Source organism: Leucopleurus acutus (genome assembly GCF_964270905.1).
Source record: "Leucopleurus acutus genome assembly, chromosome: 18".
Lineage (NCBI taxonomy): Eukaryota > Metazoa > Chordata > Mammalia > Artiodactyla > Delphinidae > Leucopleurus > Leucopleurus acutus.
Genome location: NC_139160.1, coordinates 58769612 through 58778046, shown reverse-complemented (window position 1 = coordinate 58778046; position 8435 = coordinate 58769612). Strand labels below are relative to the sequence as shown.

At 37.6% G+C, this 8435-nt stretch overlaps 1 pseudogene across 1 annotated transcript; it reads left to right on the top strand.

Moving 5' to 3' along the window:
* Positions 1-6733: 6733 nt before the first annotated feature.
* On the top strand, positions 6734-7838 carry LOC309974585 (pantothenate kinase 3-like; annotated as a pseudogene). The gene has a single exon. The product of its transcript is annotated as a pantothenate kinase 3-like (transcript).
* The last annotated feature ends 597 nt before the right edge of the window (positions 7839-8435 follow it).

Here is an 8435-nt window from a genome sequence, read left to right as displayed (position 1 = left end):
ATCAAGTCAGAGTTTTAAAGCACCTAATAATAAAATATTCATATACAAATATTAAATATATGGCAGGGGAAAACTACTCTCCATTTTCAGACATAACCACGAAAATTTTACTAAGTGGTTAATACTGAACATTTATTGGTAGGCAGTCTCTCTAAAATTAAGAGTTTATTAATCAGAGACTATACATGTATAATGTTATATATTATATATGTATAATATTATAACTAATATAAACATCAGTTATAATAAACACTACATTTCATTATAACTGAACCCAGATGACTCATAGTCATACATTGCAGCAGGAATCTATTTAGGTGTTAATTCTCAATATGTCTGGAACCATTTGGGTTATTAAATGTGTCCTTTAACTCATACATACTCAGAGTTAAGGGTTGAACTGTGTTTATAATTTGATGTCCTAACCCCCAGTGCCTCAGAATGTGACATTATTTGAAAATAGGACTGTGGCAGATATCATTAGTCAAGATGAGGTCACGCTGGAGGAGGGTGGACACCAAATCCAATTAAGTCCAGTGTCCTTGTTAAAAGGGGATATTTGGACATAGGCACAGGGGAAGAACACCACGTGAAGATGAAGGCAGAGATCAGGATAATGCAGCAGAAGCCAAAAAACACCAAAGATTGCCAGCGAACCACCTAAGAGAAAGGCCTGGAATAGATTCTCCTTCACAGCCCTAAGAAGGAACCAATGCTACTAACACCTTGATCTCACACTTCTAGCCTCCAGAACTGTGAGATGAGAAACGTCTGTTGTTTAAGCTGAACGACAGGTCCTTAAGGTTCTCCTCCGCTTGACTAAATTTTAAACAGGTTTCTTCCTGACTACAGGCCCCTGAGCTTCCTTATCTTAGCACATTTATTTTAGAAAACTGGCAATTAGGAATTCCTTCCCTACCCCTTTGAGACGTAAATCTTCTCCCTTCTTCTTGCCACTTTCACAAGCCAGGAGTATCTTTCTCAGGGACCTGGGAGCCACCCTTCTGAAGTGTAAGCGCCAAGAATAAAGATAGGTTCTAACATCCCCAGCCTCTTTTGGGGAGCAGGGGCCAGACTTTAGAAAGCACCAACTGGCAAACACTGATGATCAAATCACATTCACCAACCTACCCTCTACTGTCTTCTAGTACTTTTCCACTAGCTACTCTGGTGTGGAAAACTCTCCTGCTTTTTGTTTCAACAGAGTTGAGTTCAATCCCTCATCCTTATTGTAACAGTCCTGAATAAAGTCCCACTTGCCTATTTAACTCTGTCTCTGAACGTTTCATTGAAGCAACCACCCAGTTTGTGGTACATCAGCTCTCGCAAACTAATACACTAAGTACTGCTATTGAATGTCTGGTAAATTAAGAAGCCATAGCAAATCTAAATCTAGCAAATGCTAGATTTAGAGTGAACTCAGCATGAGCAGGAATCCTATCTCTAGAATTTTGTAGCTAATCCCCTTTAACTATAGTTTACACATATTTAAGAAACAGCTTTGGCAGCTATGAATAGTGTAAAAAGATCATCAACTACAATGTTATATGGAGACATAAAAAAGTTATGTAAAGAATTCGGGGCAGAGTTCAGCATCTATTTCTAATCTCAAAAAATGTATGTATATGCATATGCATGTTTATAAATTTTTATACACGTGTGTATATAACTATATATGCATACGCATATATACATTTCAGTCATTATTATTAAATATACATGTTCCAAGCTTTTGTGTAGATTTGGCCATGATTAATATAGTGTAAATTATATGTAAAAGCACTGCTTAACGATAATATGATTTTTAATTTTCTCTATGGGGGGATATTAATATATCCTTGAAACTTCACCTGCATGTAACTCTTCAGAGAATCCCTATCACAGACAGAATGAAGTCAATGAATACAAATTCCTCCTCAGATACTTTTACAGCATCAAATCTCACTGCTCCTAAGCATTCTCTGATACTACGTAATTATCTGTCATTTTATTTTCCACAACGTACTTTTCAGGTCACCCTTCTTTTACTTATGCTGCCCCCTGTCAGGGAAGCCCTTACCACTTTTTCTCACCTGCTACTCTTACTCGTTTCTTTAGTCAACTCAGGCACCATCTCTTCTACCAAGTCCTCCCTGAAAGTAGAGGTTGGAACAATTGTTTTCATCGCTGTGCCCTGGGGTACTCTTTTGTCTTCCTTTATTTTTTTAATCCCTTTCCACATTATATTCAAATGATCAGGTTACATACCTATAGCCCCTCAAAGAACTGTAAAATCCTTGATGGCCCTGTCTAGCACTGATATTTAATAAATGCTCAATAAATATCTGTGGAAACAAACAGAACATTCACCTCCTGTTTTTCCTAGGAAATGTATAGGTGAATGAATATTTTTATTCACTTACAATACTATCAATCATCGTTATTAAAGTTATATCCAAATCAATATTACCTACAAGATTTTAATACCCATCACTTGGAAACTTGTAATTTAATGATCAGTAACCAAACGACTGTTCTTATAAGAAGTGACTATTTTCTTCCCCTACAACCTTATAACGTTGTGAGAATACTCAAAACATTTCAGTTTATTTTCCAAAGTTCTGCTTTTCCATTCCTCCCAGGATTGCTGAAACTTTCAAACTGGTTGCAACTGCCACTATGTGTTTCAGGGTGAAAATAAACCATTCTGTTTGTGGAAGAAAACAGAATGAGGAAAAAAATATAAAATCCTGTATATTATGCCATTCAAATCTTAGATATGTGACATGATGTCATATAGCCACAGTCTGATATACTAATACCAGTTGTCAAAGGCTGTGTTGAACCCTGCTCACCCTTCTAACCTCTCACCCTGTGCAGCAGGACCACGGTGTAATGCATTAATTAGCATCATACACTAATTAAATTACTAAGTCTGAGATTTTCTCCGGGAGAAATGTTCCCAAGTAAATTGATGTTGCCAAATATATCCTCCGACTTTCTAACCAAGACACCACTCCCTCACATCAGGATAGCTGGAACTGCTTCTTAATGCTCGTCTTTGCCTTCTCATTTCCACTCCTATAATCCATTCTCCACACAGCAGTCAGTGTGAGATTTTACCACACACATCAGATTGCTCCTTCCTCTCTTGAAAACCCTCCGGCTGCATTCCATTGCCTTGAAATAAATCCACACTTCTTCCCACAGCTAGAAGAGAGAACAGAGAAGACCCATGCTTCATTCACCCACCTCACCTCCTAGCCCTCTGCCCCTCACACACCAAACTGCAGTCTATGAACCTCTTTCTGATACTCATATACACCTAGGTTATTTCCTTTCCGTGGCCTTTGCATGTGTTGTGGTTTCCTCCTTCTAGAAAAACCTGATACTAAATCTCCTCATGACTGTCTCCTCCTCATTATTCAAAATTCTAATCAGAGTGGGTGACTCCCAGTCTATAGCACATTTATGGTCACTTTTTATCCCGTTGACCGTGTGACCGTGTTCCCAGTGAATGCAGGCAGTTGGACTTCAGAGATGGATCAAGAGTTCAACTGCAACACTACCCCGCTGTGAAAAAAAAGAAAAAGAAAACGGGAATGTTTGTGTTTTAGAGCTTCTACTTCATCCCTTTGTTAGGTACGGTGGGCATTCATAGTAAGGGTAAAATTAGGCAATGAATTTCACCGGGTCAATAATAAAAGATAAGAAAATAAAAGGGGAATATGAGTGTACGTCTTCCACTAAAGGTGAATGGTATCTTAAGTTGGCAGTCTTCAGCTACACACAATTACATGTATAAGTATGAATTAGAAACACAGTACAAACAGGCAGCACTAATGACAGTTTTAATGCCATTAGACATTAGGTAATAAAAACTCCTTCATCTGTTGATTATCATTTACATATACTCTTACTACAGCTACATCCTTAAAACTAAATAAAAATAAACAAAGAATAAATATTAAGGGAGAAGGGTTGATTCATATAATATATAGTACATATTATATATATTATATAATACATACTAGTATGTATACACATATATACACAGAGAGACATATATGCGTGCATATATATCTATTGCAATCCAACAAGCTGGAGAGGTACATGTTCATTACACTTTTCAATTATAGCTACTAAAGTGGCATATGGGTGACAATTCAGCAGAGAACAGACAATTGCCTTGCTTTCTAGATCTGTAACTCAGAATATATATTAACTATCTTTAGATTAATGTCTATAATAAGGAGGATGGACATTCAACAGCAGCTCTGACCAGATGATAATCTAATTGACATGAAGAATGTAGAGGAGGAGGCATGCATCAAGGGAAAAATGCCCAACACTCTGAGATGTACAACGATAGACCAAGTGGCCTTGGGATGCACTGGACCAGGAAAAGCAGGTTGACCTCTGATGTAAATATGATAGAGACAACTGAAGCCCTAGTATGTAATGGGATTAAATACATTTACTTTAAAAGGCATTAAAGACATTTACTTTTCCAACTCTGAAATACTGAGATCCAGAGTTGAAAACCAAAATTGTTTCTAAAGGATGTATCTTCTGGTATAAAAATAAAAGAATCTCTGTAAGGCAAATACTACTCTTTACTAATTAAAACTCTCCAAGATTATCCTTAAGATGTGTGTTTCTCACATATATACATATATGTTTATGTATGTGTATGTATCTGTTTATGTGTGCATGAGTATTTGGTATATTTAAAATTATTCTAAATATTTTACCTTGATAGGACTATTGACTATTTTAAACTATAATGATTTGCAGGTGGCAGCCTTATTTATCTTCTGTGTTATAATACGTATTGTTGGAAATATGAAAGCTTAGTTTAGGTTGAAATAAAATATCAGGCCATCATTTAATTATCACATCAATAGATTTTACTGAAGTGGAAACAAAGCATATACTTATATTTGTTTTGTTAAATTGGTAAATAGATAGCCTGCGAAATTTAATCCATTTTTTAATTTACAGTTATTCGTATTCCTAAGTGGGTATCTATTTTTCCAGAGGAAATCATTTTTAATATAGCTTGTGGAAAATTTAAGACTTTGTTCATATCCTCTGTTTAATGTGTGTACTTCCATCTCTCCATAAAGAGAATAAAACTCTAATGGTTTTATTATCATATGAATTTAAAAATCCTGAAAACATTTGACATAAAGGTAAAAGAGAAAAATATTGGAAATATGACAGCTGTATAGCTGTAATAAGTTCTCCTTTCTCAGAAAACAACCTGGGATTTATTATACAAGGTCATGTCTAGAAGAAAAGATTAAATATTGCAGCACCATTAAAGTCTACAATAACTGCTCTCTTCCACTTTTATTTAAAGCCTCCATGACGGACACATTTTATTAGCTAGCTCCATGCCCTTAGATTTGTCATAGCAATTGCTAAATTAATTTACAAATTTCAGTCGACTTGTGTTTTTATAGGTGTCTCCCTGAATATCTTTCATAAGCAATACTAGAATTCCCCCCAGACAGAGCACTGCTGTTCAAACTTTAATTCTTCCCTTGTTAAACAGTTGTGTTCTTTTGATTGTACCAAAGGGCTAAAGGGTAAGTAAGCTTCCTTTCATACGTGCTATTTTGTCAACAACTGCTTCAGGAAGTTGTCAAATTGCAACGTGAATGGGATGGAACACTTACCTTCTATTGTGACACAAGCCATTATAATACTGTACTCTATAATACTTACGTTATAATGTATTCATTGGCAAATTACTTAGACTCTAGGTAGGACAACAGTGATTCAGAGCAAACTGAAGATAGTTTGGTGTTTTACAAAGAAATGTTTATAAAAGAAATGTGATTTCTGAGTAAATCTAATAATTTTAGAAGAATATTTATCAGGGGAAGTCTGAAAAATTGGGTAGGTACAATAAGATACTTTTACTTTCTTACTAATATTATTTACTATGCCAAACCAATTTTCTCTTAAAATAATCCAGTTTCTTAAATCATTTATTCTGCTTCAGATGAAACCTGATTTCTTTGAGATCTACGACAGGAGTATTTTTTCTGAACAGAGGGAGGTGAATGAAGGAGAGTGGTTCAGCTCTAATGAGAGAACTTTAATGTCAAAACAGGTTCTTCTGACGGGGAAGGAAAACTCTCCCCAATATGACCATGTGATTTTCCTTGTTGATTTTCCTTGTTGATTCCAAGGAGGCAAAAATGGACTTCAGTCCTTCATTTAGACACAAAACCACCACAACAAGTGAAACAAACCTGGTCTCATAAAACTATTTACACGATACCTTTTCCCCCCTTATAAGTTAGATCACATATTTCTTAGGCTCATGTTTCTCGGGCTCTGGTGGAAGATTTTCTATATAGTCCTCAAAATCAGATTTGCGGTTTGATATATTCATTTCTTGCTTTTAAGATTTCTTAAAACATAAATTCAGTGAACACTGAAAAAGCTATTTCACATATACTATTTTCTCAACAAACCTATGTGTAACTCAGTCCTCAAAAATCCTACGTGTAAATAATAGATAAATTGGGCGGCGGCTCGGGGGACCGGGGCCTTCTGTTTGGAGCGGCGGCGGTGGCGGCGGGGGCCCCCTCCCCGCTTCCCCTGCTCGCTCGGTCTGGGCCGCCCCTCGTGGGCGTAGGGGGGCCGCCCCCTGGGCCGGGCCTCATCTCAGGTGCCCCCGCCCCGCCCGGCCCCAGGGGAGGGCCCGAGGCTGCCTCTGGCCGCTCAGGCCGACTCCATGAAGATCAAGGATGCCAAGAAACCCTCTTTCCCATGGTTTGGCATGGACATCGGAGGAATTCTAGTAAAGCTCTCATATTTTGAACCTATCGATATCACAGCAAAGGAAGAACAAGAAGAAGTTGAGAGCTTAAAAAGTATCTGAAAATATCTGACTTCTAATGTAGCCTGTGGATCCACTGGTATTCGGGCTGCACGCCTTGAACTAAAAGATTTAACACTTTTTGGCCGGAGAGGGAACCTGCACTTTATCAGATTTCCAACCCAGGACCTGCCTGCTTTTATCCAAAGGGGAAGAGCGAAAAACTTCTCAACACTACACACAGTGCTACGTGCTACAGGAGGTGGTGCTGACAAGTTTGAAAACGGTTTTCGCACAGTTGGAAACCTCCACCTGCACAAACTGGATGAACCTGACTGCCTTGTAAAGGGCTTGCTGTACATAGATTCTGTCAGTTTCAATGGACAAGCAGAGTGCTATTATTTTGCTAAGGCCTCAGAACCTGAGAGATGCCAAAAGATGCCTTTCAATCTGGCTGATCCCTAACCACTGCTGGTAGTGATCATTGGTTCCGGGGTCAGTATTTTAGCAGTGCATTCCAAAGACAACTATAAACGAACTGGAACAAGCCTTGGAGGGGGTACCTTTCTGGGTTTATGTAGTTTATTGACTGGCTGTGAAAGTTTTGAAGAGGCTCTTGAAATGGCATCCAAAGGTGAGAGCACCCAAGCTGACAAGCTGGTCCGTGATATTTACAGAGGAGATTTTGAGAGATTTGGTCTGTCTGGCTGGGCTGTAGCATCTAGTTTTGGGAATATGATTTATAAGAAGCAGCGAGAATCTGTTGGTAAAGAAGATCTAGCAAGAGCTACGTTAGTTACTATCACCAACAACATTGGTTCTGTGGCACGAATGTGTGCTGTTAATGAGAAAATAAAGAGTTGTCTTCGTTGGAACTTTACGTATCAATTCTCTCTCGATGAAACTTTTGGCATATGTCCTGGATTACTGGTCAAAAGGTCAACTGAAAGCACTGTTTCTAGACCATGAGGGATGTTCTGGAGCAGTTAGTGCACTTCTTGGGCTGCCAAATTTCAGCTAAAGCATCGGGTTTCTCTCTGTTAATAAATGTCATTCGAGAGGAACTGAAAACCAGAGGTGTAATTACTGCATTATTTGTCACTGGGAACCGAAGGATAAAAGAGTAGCACTATTCCTCTTGATTTTTAAGTGTGAGAATGGTAAGCTGCTATATGTTGCCATATTAAAATGAGAGCTCCAGTAATGTAAAGAATTTCAAAGTGAAATGCTTTCCCTTCTGTATATAGCCAGTGTTAAATCCTTAAATGCAATACAGCCTCTGATGATTGAACTTCCTCTGAAAAAGATCTTCTATTTATTGTATTTTATGTAGCCAACATTGCAGTACTGTATGTTCAAACATGAATCTTAAAGTCTCAGAAATGTTTAGCTCATGAAAATAATAGATTCTGAATATTTGTTACAAGTCTTCTATGTGTGTTTTGGTTACTAGTAAGTGGACAGTAACATACCCTGTATCGAAACTTACTGAAATGGCAATCAAAGATGATCATTTTTATGTGATTTTAGAAATGTTAAAGCAATATTAATTATTCATTACTGTTGTTTTCCAAACATATCTTCTCCCAAAAAGCATGTTTATGTGATCCCTCCTCAG